Consider the following 14,338-nt stretch of genomic DNA (forward strand, 5'->3'; position numbering starts at 1 on the left):
TAAGAAGTAAAGCCATGCTGTTATGTTGAGCTGTGGAGGACTCAGGTCAACAATTTCTGACATAGCCAGTCAAGTGGAAGACCCAATACTATTATGGGCTACTGGACTCTTTTAGAATATTTTGCTGAGTTTGCACACCTATAATATTCAAATAACAGAACTTAACAAAAAAGGGGATACAGACGATTGTATCTGTTTATTCAAAGTGGTTCTGATAGATATATAGTTACATTCTCTTAATGAATAGAATAATTCCTGTACAGCAATTAACCACTAGGAAGAATGTATGCAGTGTGTTAATTATTGAAACTGTCCTACCAATTTGATTTGCAGCTGTCTCATTGCTGTTTATTAATAAAATTATGGGGAAAAACAAATATTACATCAATTAGGTTACTTCCTTTTATCTTGTGACACTCAGGTTGACACATTTCTACAATGACTTAGAATTAACATAATCGTTAGTTTTATTTATCTAATTTTTTTATTTTTTATTTTTAGGGAACATTCTACAGGGTGTTCAGGGTCTCCCTACTAAATCAGACTCATACTGATCCTCCTATTTGCAGCCTCCCAAGAGCTGGGATTACAGATGTGCATCAATACTCCCAGTCTCAATTTTGCTGTCTTAGTGCACCCTGGGGGTGGTGCCGGCAAGGCAGGCCTGGAGATCAAACCTCTGGCCCCTGCACCTGCTTGCAGCAGGTGCTTTAATCCGCTGAGCTATTTGACTCATCTCATTATTTGTGTAATAATAAAATAATCATCTGATTATTTTTACTGTGAGTTTTCTATTGTGCAAGGCAGTGCTTTGAATGAATAAAAATACAAATGAAGCAAGGTTCTACATCATAAATATGAACCACCTGTTTGATAATAAAAATATTCAAATTATTTTATAAGTATAAATTCATGATGACAGCGGACACAGAGGTTCAGTAAGGGTTAAACTGCAAAGCGCAGCTAAGGGTTTAGTCCATATCAAGAAGATGGGCTCTTCTCAGCCGGTCCTGTGTGTCTTTTGTTATATGAAATCTAGGGAGGGAATCATGTTCTACTGAGCTGTGTTTGTGTCTGGTGTCACCGGGCAAACACTGAGCACCTCCAGGGATTGCTTATCTTTGATTCCTCCTGCTTGCCTGGGACATGAGAACATATAAAATAATCAATAAGGAATTATAGGATGAGTAAGTAACTCTTTGATTCTTTCATTTCATTTCTCATGGGGCAGGGAGAGCTTTGATAAGAAGGTGGTTCTAATTTCTAAGAAGAGTATAATTATTTCTGAAAATTTGGTTATTTCTCTAAGACATTTTGTATACTGAGAAATCTGTACCAACATTCACTCAGATTACTGAGGATATTATTTGGATTCTCTTTTAATAAAAGGAGCTTCTTCTTTAAGATTTTTGCTAGAATCTCAATTGTTTCTTGTTGAACTGTGTTACAATGAATACGTTACAAAAGGACAGAGTTGTAGTTTCACATCAGAGGAAAATAACTTCTAGAAGACTATTAAGTTGTTCTATGTGTAGGGCTGATTTCATAAATGGGACACTAGTGAGTAATTGCTCTAATAATCATGGCTTAAGGTTACAAGTTTAGTGCAAATTTCATTTTATGTTGCTGGTGTGTTATCAAAAACTGTTTTATATTCACTTACTCTGAATCTCCATACATATGTGCTATGATCTAATTTTTTTGTACCATAGCCAATGGTGTCAAACCAGATACAAATTATGTTTTCATTCCACATAACTCCAAGTTGTGATTAAAATTTCGTCAAAGCAATAGGATAATATAGTCAAAAGAGTTCACATTCTAACCAAAGTAACAGAAGAGAAAAATCAGGAAACAAGACATAAAAACTTCAGAATAAAAAATAGTGTTTTGGTACAATGAATGTTACTGACTTTTGCTAGAATAACAGGTCAGATTTCTGTCATTATGTAACTAACCCATCCTTGGAAACATGTCAATCTAGCACGACTCTGAATTTTTATACAGCAGTTTTACAAGAATTACATGATAAAATACATGTGTTATCATAATATGCTTTTTATTTGTTAAATAATGTTTGCATAATCGAGGCATAAATTAAGTTAAATTATATAGATGGCATTTTGTAAAAATGAAGGCAACGTGATTGACTGAAATAAAAACTGTTTTCTGTGTTTGAAATGATAAACATGGATTTACTTTAATTTTCTCTAAATTTAAATGGCATATGACTTATTGATATAGTGGAATTCTTTAATGCATTAGTATCCTTGATTACCTACTTTTTGTAATCTGTCTCTACTCACCTTTTGCTGACACTCAGTCTTAGGTGTCTCCCAAAGCCTACTGGAGCTAGTGCAAGGTAGTGGAAACTTTGAAGGGCAAGAGCCAGGAGGGGTCATCAGGTGATTGGAAGGGTAGATTTAAAGGAAACTATCAGAACTTGATCTTTCTTCCCATGGTTAGCTTTCCAGTCACAGGTGTTTAGTGTTAAGTGTTTTGGTGATATTTCACATTCCAATGCTCAGCCTCATTTCAGGCCAAGAAGGCTTGAAGCCAACCAACCAATCAAAGACTGAAAATTCCTACACTGAGAAGCAAAGTACAAATTTTTCTTGGTATGTGGATTACAGGAGTAGTTACATTAACAGAAACTAACATAGTTTTAGGTTCTGGGCTATAAGTTTCAGCTCTTAACAAGATGTAGAAAGTTCTGACCTAGGTTCTAGGGGCAGAGACTTATAACCAGTGAATAAGTATATGAATTAACGAAATTGAAAATAGCAATAAATGCCATGAAAACAATAGGAAAGGAGGAAAAAAATAACAAGTATAGTTACCTTAAGGTGGTTGCTTAAGAAGGGTCTTTCATAGAGATGACATTTTGTTGAGAACAAAAGATGAGACTATGGAAGAAAGACTCCTTGGAGAAAGCGTAAACACCAGTCTTAGGTCAGGGAAAAGCTTAGAGGACTCGCACAGTGGAATCTCTGGATGATTACCACCAAGTGTTCCTGGAAGGCGGAAGAGGGAGTCGCATTGGAAAGAAAGCCAGGGATTGGCTCACTCCTACGGGAGCTGTGGAGGAAAATCTGTTTACTATTCAGAGTATGATAGAAAACCGGTGATGTGTGTTAAGTAAAATCATGAGGTGACTTTATTTATTGTTTTAAAATAGAACACACTTGTTTCTTCAGGGCAAAGATGGAGAAAGAAGAACAAGACGACTGACATTCTGCGAGTGACGAAATGGGATGTGTGGCGGTGTTTATGCTACTAATGGAATAGCTGGTAAGATGTACGACATTATTGCACTATTTAATATTCTAATTTAAGCATGATGAAGAGAAAGACAAATTTCTTCGGCTATGTTGGTTATTTAAAAAGAACTCATGAAATGCTCATGAAAAAGAAGCATTAATATTTTGGTGTCAATCACTGACCTCATTTGAGCAGACATAAAATATACAACCATTTAAATAGCCTTTCCAACAGGTGCCAGGAAGAAGATAATATTCAAAGAGTACTTTGATTGGTGAATATTTGAGTATTTGATTCTTGAATTCTGAGGGAAAGAAGGTAGATATATTGTATACATACACAAACAGAAGTAATACTCCCAGAAAAAAAAATGCTTGCATTTTCCACTGGAGTGTGTTTAGTTTGACTAAAAGCTGCACTGCATAGTAACAAAACACAAAGCACTGAGGAGGAGCCAGGGAGGCACAAGGCATGGTTAGTATATGTTGAATCACTTGCTTGTCCTGTTACAGAGTTGCCACAATGGTAAAGTTGGAACTCAAGCCCCACAATGTTGCTCTTAAATCGCTTTGCCTCAGTGGTTAATATTAGTGACACATGCACTCAATTAGTTTTATTTGGATAATTAAGAAATTCCAGCTGATGAAGACTTTTACTATTTCACTGAGGGTCGTGAAATGCATGCACAGAGACTGTTTGGTTGCAATATGCAGCAACGAGGCATCCTATATCACAAATATGTCCCACTGCAGGATATATACTGATATGGACTGGCTGTTTTAAAGTCAGCAAGCCAATGCAACCAGCAAGGACATAAATACACTAGGTGACAGCATAATTAATCCTCTGTTACACAATCAATGAGGAACAGTAATGTTTCTTGGGAAATGGAAGAGAGTCGAATGAGCCTGAATTTCCCTCAGTACAGATGTTGAGATGCCATTCGATGAATCCTCCCTGGAGAGGAATGTAGCAAAAACACAGAACCTCTCAAGGACGGCCAGGGTTGTAAATTGTGGGCTATAAAAATAATAATATAAATATCGTGCCAACATTTATAATTTATTTGTTAGACTCACAAGTAAGAAATAGGGGCTAGCTGGCAGATCTAATTTGAACTAGCATTGGCAAATCCATGCCGCATACTAAATCTCTCCTTTCTGTATTTCATTTAGCTTGGAAACATATAATAAAGCTCAAACAAAGTACCTTCCTTTGAACAAATGGAGTTATGGACCCAGATTTTTCTAAGGTGACATACGGATATTAGACGGTTTATAAATTTATGTTTTTTCTTGAATTACAAAGGGAAATTTTAAGCACACCTAATAGTGGGCAAAGTTAAGAAATCAAAATTGCATTTTAAAACATCCAGAATCAAAAGAAATATTTTTAGCTGAATTTTGTCATAATAAACTCAAAATGAGTAAGTAAGGAAGGGCATCTCGGTCAGTAGCTTTCCATCAGTTTAAAGAAGTTTATTATCAAAGTTTATTACCCTTTAATAAATCAGTGTGTAAGGAAAACAGGTTTATCTTTAGCCTAGAGTTTGAAGGTTTCAGTCACTGAAACCACTTGCTTTGGGCCTTTGGTAAGGCAACACATCATCACAGAGTGCATGCAGACCGAAAAGAAGACAAAGAGGGCATCGCGATCCCCTTGCAGGGCACAACCCCAAAACTTACAACATAGCACCCACCTCTCAGTAGCAGCTCTTACCAACTCCCATGAAGCTTGGAATTAATCTTCTAGCACATGGCTTTGGAAGAACATTCTAGACCCAAGCTGTCACCACCTCGCTGTGAGACAGGGAAGGCTTGTGGAAGACTATAACAGTTTAGATTCAAAAAGATTATCTGGTTTCAGCTGTACTTTACACCCAAGTAGTTCAGGACAAGTTTTGTAGTCTACCAAGGCCTTCAAGCCATTTTAGCCATCCTGCTATGGCGCACCACAAAGTGAGGTGTTCAAGAGAACATACAGTACACCGTGTCTACTAGATGCCTGCCTTTCCTCACTGTGTAGACTGGCCATCTTTTTAGTTTTTATGTACCTCACTTTCTTCATCTCATCAGTGGGCATAATGACAATGTTAAATAATATTTAGAGATTATTCAAAATATGATGCATGCCATGTTTGAATTCGATGCCTTAGAGGAAGTAAGAGCACATGGGCTGGCAAGATAGCTCAGCAGTCTAAGTGCCTGCCTGGCAAGTGCAAGGGCCTGGGTTAAGTCCCTAGCACTGCATATTGTGCATGTCCCAGAATAAGATACACTGCCGGCCACCAAAACTGTTTCTTGTATGGAGCATATTGTTGGATATTGTGTCTTGATCCATTCTCCCATTCTATTTCTTTTGATTGATGAATTAAAACCATTTACATTGATGGTTATACCTGACATGTATTGATTATTGTTGTCATATTATCTACTGTTGGTTCCTTGTGATTGCCTGCCTGGTGGCTAATTTCTACTGGTTGTCTTGTATTTGTGCACCTTGTTATCACTCTCCACAATGTCTTTCAGAACACATCATAGAGCTGATTGGTGGTCATAATTTCATAGGTGATTTTTTTTCTCTAATACATTTTAATATTCTGTTATGCTAAATTTCTGTAATCTTGATTATTAAAAACTTGGTATGGATTTTTTTGTCATATCTAATTAGAGTTCTATATGTGTCACTTATGTGTATGTCAAATTCTTTTTCCCTACTTGGGAAGTTTTCTCCCATTACTTCTGAAAACAAAATTTTTAAGCCATTTGTTCTGGTTCCTGCTTTTTCATTGAATCCAGGCAATCTTATATTATTCCTTTTTGCATCAGGCCACAGCTGTTGAATTTTTTATGGTCCCTTGTTATTTTTAAGAGATTTTATTTTGTAATTGCTACCTGCAATCTTGTTTTCTAGGTCTGAAATTCTGTCTTTGTATTCCTTGATGCAATTTTGCCAATTTTGAGTAGTAATTTTTATTTTCTATATATGTGTTAGAATCTGTCTCATGAATTCCATTTCTCTCCTATACTTTAAATTCATGGTTTACATAAAATTCCTATTCCTTTTAATTGTTTTATCTATGTTTATTCTATACTTGATGAGTAAATTTTTCGTTATGGTCATCATCTTTTTTTTGTACCTGGAAGTTACTTCTGATCTGATTTCCTCTATAGTACCAAACACCTGTTTTTACCTTCTAATGCTGACATTTCTGAAATTTTAAATGGACATCCATCATTTTCTTCTACCTTATTATCCCTTGCACTTGTTCTGGGAAGGTTGAAGGTCTGGGGTTCAGGTTACCTTCTGTGTGTTGTCATTTCATATTTCTTTTAATTTTATTTTTTCCTGTGTTGATGTCTGTATATTTCTTACAGTAAGTAGCTTTATCACTAATATTGAAGTCTCCCTAGGAAATGGCTGCTCATCAGAGATATGTTATATGTGTAGGAAGTTCTTGGTTTTTGTGTCTGTCCCAAGGTCCTACCTTCCCAATTTATTGAGGATGAGATATTGCTATCTATTTGGCTCTTCCTCCAGGGTTTTGAAACTGCACTATAACCCCAGGAAGCCATGGTATTGTTCTAGAAGGAAGAACAACTAATTGCAATTAGTATGGTATCCTAGCTGAAAAATTACAATGAGGAACAACAGTAGAATCATGCATAACATAGAATTTGACAAACTGTGGAAATTTCCAATTTGGTATCTTTAATCACAGGGACAGGATTTACAGCTTTATAATAAAATCTAACGCAAATCACAAACATGTATGCAGTGAGTTTCCTTTGTAGTGAAAAGTTGAAAAGATATAAGGGAGAGAGAGAGAGAGAGAGAGAGAGAGAGAGAGAGAGAGAGAGAGAGAGAGGATGCAAGACGATCACTCAAGCTTTTGGAAGTTCTAAAAGAGGGTAAGAGGTTAAGAATGATGGGAAAAGCAAAAGATTACTGAAACAGCTTGTGAAGGGTAGGGACAATGTTCACTCACATGACGATATCCTAAGATAAAAGGAGATAAGAAGAGAGAAAAAGAACATAAATAGAATAGAATAGAAATATAAGTCTAAAAAGGAAAGATTAAAAATGAAAAGCAAAACAAAACAAACAAACTAGAAACCAACAAGATAAATGCCAATTAGAAAAAATGCTCCACCATAAGGGGAACTAATACATACAAAGAATACAATAAAGTTCTGCTCTCCACTGTTTTGTCACAATCAGTGTCCCACAAATTCTACAATACTATTAGTGCTGGATTGAATGTGGGGCTGATCTTTGCCTCTGTATGTGGTGACTGTTGCCATTCTTTAGGAAGCAGTTTCCTGGATGGGTCATCCTAACTGTTGCAACACAGTACAATGAACTAAAATTCATAGAAATTAGTGAAAGATCAGAAAATAGCAAATTTGCATAAAATATTTACATAAATCATAATAGAAAATCATCTAAAAGTGAGCAAGAATTTAACATACGAATAAGTGAGGCATACAGAAGCCAGATAACTCTCATCAGAAGAGTCTCTGTGTGACACATTATAATTAAAATCCCAAAATCCTAAATAGGTACAAAATTTTAAAAGCTGATAGGGAAAAGCAGTGAGTCACTTGTGTAAGTAAATCTTTTAGAATTACAGTAGACTTTTATCACAAAGATTAAAGACCAGAAGGCCTTGGAACTTACTGTGTCAAACCCTAAAATAAAACAATTTCCAATGTGCACTGATAAAATTTGCAAATTATCTTTCAAAATTGGTGGAGAAATAAGATATTTCCATGAACAAGCACAGCTCAAGACATTCATGAACGCCAAAGCAAAATTGAAAACTTTCTCAAGGAGATCATAGAAAGAGATAATGAAGCTAACAATGCCAAAAGGTCTAATAGAATTAATACACCAGGCAGGATGAACTTCTAAAGAAGAGGGGAAAAAATTAAATTAGCTATAAGAAATAATGCAAAGAAAATATCATGCAGTAACATTTCTCAGTGAAAATGGTCTTAACTCCTCAATCACAAGATCCATTTTGGAAGAAAGAAAACCATATGGTAGGCTGTATACAAGAAACACCTTTCACCAAAAAGGAAACACACAGATTAAAATTCAAAGAATGGAAAATAATATTCCATATAGTGTAAACCTGAAAGCAAGCAGAAATTGCTATCCTATTTTCACAACAAGTGTACTTCAAGCCAAAAGTGGTTTATAAAAAAGTCAGGAATGACTACATATAAGTTAAGGGAACAATTTAACAGCAAGTGAAATAAATTATAATAATATATGCAACAAATACTGGCAGCTTCATAAAACCAAAACTTCATACAGATGAATGTCCATTTTGTATCTGTGTATTCAAAATGGTTAGGATAGATATATAGCTACATTCTCTTAATGAATAGAGGAATTTATTCTAATAGTTTTTGTAAATAGGATATCAAGTCTGTATCTTGTACAGTAAGTAACCACTAGGAAAAGAGTATGCAATGTGTTAATTATTGAAACTGTCCTACCAATTTGATTTGAAACAGTCTCATTGCTATTTGTTTCTCAATAAAATTATGGGAAAAAATAAAAATAATGAATAATAATTTTAAAAAACACAAAATCAGGCAAAATCAACACAATTAATAGAAAACCTCAAACTCCATTGTCACAAATGCACAGCTCAATTCCATTAAAAATCAATAAAGAAATAACAGAATTTAACCAAACATTGGAACCCATGGATGTATAGATATCTACAGGATCTTCACCCAACAGCAATACTCATATTCTCAGCATAAGTTCACCTTTCTCCAAAATAGACCACATATTATTCAATACAGCATGCTCAAGCACACATAATATATCAAAAATCATTTCTTGGATATTATCAGGTCATGGCATAATGACACTAGAAATAAATAACAACAACAACAACAACAACAAAAAACACCACAGAACTAATTCAAACACATGTGAAACACTCTTGAGTAATCAATGGTCATGGAAGAAGTAAAGGAAGAAACTACAAATTCAAGGTCCTGAATTCAATCCCTGGTACCACCAAAACAGAAGAAGAGGAAACTAGATAATTCTTAACATCAAACAATAATACTAGAACAACACAGTTGCATTTATGTGACACAGTAAAAGTAGTAGTTTGTAGCTCCAAGTGCCCACATCAGAAAAACAAATCGAGATCAAATAACCTAATAATGCAATTTATAATGCCAGAAAAAAATTATATCAAAGCTAGCATGAAGAAATTAGAAATATCAGAGCAGAAATTGACAAAATTCAAAATAAAATATCAATACAAAGGATCAATAAACTGAATAGTTGGTTGAAAGAATAAACAAAAATAACAAATCTTAGCCATTCTCTCAAAAAATTAAAGATCCAAATCAGTATAATGAAAAAGAAAAAATTGAAATCACAACAGACACTTCAGAAATCTAGATTATTTATGACAACTCAAAAAACTTGTATTCCAATAAACTAGGCAATTTAGAAGAAAGGGAAAATTCCTAAAGAACTATACCAAAACTGAACAAAGAAGATATTTAAAAACTGCATAATCTAATAATGACAATGCAACTGAAACAATAATAAAAAAACTGTCAATAAAGAAGAGTCTAGGTCTTATTCACTGCATAATTCTATGAGAACTTCAGGGAAGATTTCATGCCAATATTTCACAATCTGCTTAATGCACTCCATTGTAAAGAATACTCCCAAAATCACTAACTGAAAGTAATAATTACTGTGCTTCTAAAATCAGACAAAGATCCAACCAAAATAGAGAACAGAGCAAACTTTTTTAATGAACATAGACACAAACATTCTCAGCAAGATACTGGCTAATAGAATGCAACAACTCAAATAAGATTTTGCACTCTGACCAAATAGCTTCATTCCAAGGATAGAGATACTATTCACTATATCCAGGTCAATAATATGGTACATCACATAAACAGAGCCAAGCACAAAAATCACACAATCATCTCAAAAGACACAAAGAGCTTCTAAAAGATACAATATTAATTCCTCATAAAAACCCTGAATAACTTACATATTGAAAGACCTGATCTCAGCCGGATAAAAGCTATTCATGGCAAACATACTGCCACATCTTTTTTAAATAGGTATACCTCAAAGCTTTTTAGATCAGTAAATCTCCATAATCAGTAACAAGACAAGGGTGTCCATTATCACCATTCTTGAATTAATAGTGGGCTCAAAACATTAGTCAGAGTATTTAGGAAAGAAATAAATAAAAGGAAGACTTTTTTAATGTCATGAATCAAAATCAAGACCTTGCACTTAACATATAAGCATGAATATACATATATACATATATATATGCAAATTATCATTATTTGCAGGTGACATGATGCTATTCTGAGAAGGCCAAAAGCCTCCTAGATAATTACCAAAATTCAGTAATGCAGCAAAATACAAATCAATACACAAAAATCAAATATGTTTCTATATACCAATAATGATCTCTAAGAAAGAAATGAGGAAGATAATGCCATTTACAATAGTATCAAGAAAAATTAAATACTTAGGAGTTAGGAGTGAGTGTAACTAAGAAAGTGAAAGAGTTTTGCAATGGTATCTATAATATTTTTTAAAAAGAGATGGAAGAGGACATCATAAGATTGAAAAATATCCCCTGTTCCTGGACAGCGAGAACCAATATAGTTAATATGGTTCTGGAAGGCATACTTCCAAAGTTTTACATAGATTTAATGCAATCCTGACTAAAATTCACAGAACTAGAAAACTTAATCTTAAATTGCATAAGGAACCTGAAAAGATACATGGAAAGAAAAGCTATCCTGAGTAGCAAGAGCAAAGCAGGAGGTATCAAGTTGTACTATGAACCAACAGTGACAAAATCAATGTAGCAGTGGCATAAAACCAAATGTGGATCTGTGGAACTGAATAACAGATATAGAAACAACTCCAGGCACATCCAGCTATCGGGTATTTGACAGAGTGGCCTAAAGGACACACTGGGAGAAAGATAGCCTCTTTAATAAATGTTGTCGAATAGTAGGGCTTTCTACCCATCGAATATTAAACCCAGCACCATATATCTCACCATGTACTAAACTAAAATAGAAAGGGATCTAAGATCTGAATAGCAATACTTAATCTTCTGGAAGACCAAAGAGATAAAATTCCTGAAGGGATAAACATAAGCAAATACTTTCTGAACTGAATCCCAATTTCATAAGAAATGAGTTAAGAATCAACAAGTGGGATATGTCAAATTCAAAAGCTTCCACACAACCAAGGAAATCACTATGAGAGTGAAAACTCAGCCTACAGAATGGACAAGATTTTTCCAGTATCCTTTAGACAGAAGAATAATATCTATAATACATAAAAACCTCAAAATCATTAGATTCTCCAAGATAAAGACCAACTGATAAATGGACAACTGAAATAAAGGACACCTCTTAGAAGAGATACAAATGGCCAATAAGTACATAATAAAATGTTCCACATCTATGACCACTAGAAAAATGAAAATTAAAATGTTGAGATTCCATGTTGCTCTAGGAAGAAATCAAATAATAACTACTGGTTGGTGGCTGAGGAAGAAAAAGACTTGTACACTGTGATGGGAAGGTAATGTAGTAAAACTGTGGAAATTTTTATGAAAATTCCTCAAAATCTAAAAATAGAAATTCCACTCAACCCAGCTTCTGGTTATCTTTCTGAAAGACTTAAGGATGTCATGTCACTGTGACACACACATACCCATGTTTTAGCAGAATAATTTTAGATAACTCAATCTTGGAATCAGTGTATTTGTTCATCAGCAGTTGAATGGATTAAAAATGTGTGAATTTTACAAAGTGGATTCATTCATAGGAAAATGGATGCACCTTTAAGTAATAATATTAAGTAAAAGAAATCAAACACACAAGTATCTCATGGTTTTCATATGTGAGAAGCCAAAAATATAAAAAGGAGGAAAATAAATGGTAGATAATAAAGATTTAGATTTTGTACAAAGGTGAAGGGAGCCAATCATTAAAGCAAGTGAGAAGGAAAGAAGAGGGAGTGAGGAAAAAGAGTGAAGATGCGGTATGGGTCTCTACCCCCTCCAGGACTGTACTCATCATGACCTGAAAACAATGTGCTAATGAAAAACTAAAAACTGAAAACCCAGATCATTACAGACATGTTGGACTGAATGAACAAATCGGAAGAGAAAGGAGTGATTCACAAAGATCTACCATCATCAGCCCAACCATTAGGTGGAAAGATCTCAGCAGATATGAATACGCTATTGGGAATAAAGCAGATGGAACGTGCCTGTGCATGCACGCGTGTGTGTGTGTTTGTGTTATGAGAGGAGGGGCTACATAGTGTGTAAAGACAGAGGAATTTTCTTCCTCGTGTTTTGTTTCCCCCTTAGAGTTTTTATAAACCAGAAGTTTGTCAACAGTTAAGTAGCCATATGTATCCTATTTCTAATAGCGCTAAAAGTAGAAAAATAATTTCATAATATAATAAATGTATTCATATAATTTGAAATCAAGCCTTACCTCTAAAATAGTTAGCTACCTATAAAAGTCATGGTCTTCTTACTTTGAAATAACTGTCAGAATATATTTGACTTTAAGCATATAAGTACTTATCCGAAGATCCATTATATCTTCTAGGAATCCTGCTAGAAAACTAACAATAGAATTCTAGAGGAGGTTACAGAGGTTTAAACACCAGTTTTTCTGTGTTTATCCAACTCTGTAATCTCCACGGTGAATATATTAGTTTTGTTTGCATTTTGAAAATCTCATTACAAGTTTTTGAAAACAGGAAATTGCTTCCACTGTGAGAGGTCAATGTGCTCTTGACTCCAGCGTTTTCAACAATGGTTTACGTGCACTGATGTGGTAGTGGAGATCAGAGGGATATGACAAGGAGTCTGAGTTCTCTAACAGGCTTTTCAGAAAGTTACCAAGCAGAAAAACCACAATCATTATGAATTCTTAAACTTAATGATGCTTATCCAATTAGATCATTTGGTGGCTCAAAGATGCGAACCTTCAGGTTTGCATCTAATTTTGTCGTAAAGTTATCCTTTTGAGGAGGCAAAAAGCAGAAAGTATTTTTGCAATATCAAGATTAATAGATTTAATTTAGAAAAATTACATTGCTTCTTGTAATTATACATAAGGAATGAAGGAAAAAAACAGAATGAGAAGAATAAAACTTACTGAAAACTTGTTCAAAACATAAATTCAACGATTTGTAATTGGAAATGATCCCAGAAACCTATGCCTACATTTTCTCATTGTATTTCATCTTGGTGAGAAATGACATGATACAGTTTGTAGACATTTTTAGTTTTCATTAAGCAGAATCAGTTAGCCTGTACTGAAGTACATACCATGGTGACCAATTTTGTATCTTCTGCCTAAACGTTTCAGGGTCATTTCTGTGTCCACATGAATGCCTAGATTTCTATCCTTAACCCCCCTCCCTCTGGAAATTTCATTTGTTTCCATCCCACAGTCTTACAGCTTATTTTATGTTTTGTATTACACCCTAATGCAATGTCATAGCAGCTCAGCACTCCTACATTTAAAACAAACCAACACTCCTGTTATTCAACAGTGTTTTTTTGTATTTTTAGACACGCTCCCTTCCCTTATCACTTAGAGTTTCTTTGACTTTCAGCTTGATTGCATAACTTTTTCATACTTATTTCACGCTCTCTGACTTGAGTTCTTCACCTTTGGGCAAGTAGTACTGAATAAAGACATGTATTATCCTTTTATTCCCTCGCTCATAAAAGATTTCAGGGATTTGTTTTGCCACAAGGATCAGAAACCAAACTGGGGCTAGCCAGACAGCTCAGAGGACTAAAGTGCCTGCTTTGGCAGATGCAAGGGTCAGAGGTTCCATCCCCAACCTGCTGTGCTAACCCCATCCCTGGGGTCCACTGAGACAGAGACTGAGACGGTATGGTGATGCACATCTATAATCCCAGCATTTGGGAAGCTGAAAACAGGAGGATCACTATGAGTCTGACCTATGTAGTGAGACCTTGCATATCCTGTACTAAAAACAT

This window comes from Octodon degus, unplaced genomic scaffold (assembly GCF_000260255.1).
Source record: "Octodon degus isolate 3935 unplaced genomic scaffold, OctDeg1.0 scaffold00085, whole genome shotgun sequence".
Lineage (NCBI taxonomy): Eukaryota > Metazoa > Chordata > Mammalia > Rodentia > Octodontidae > Octodon > Octodon degus.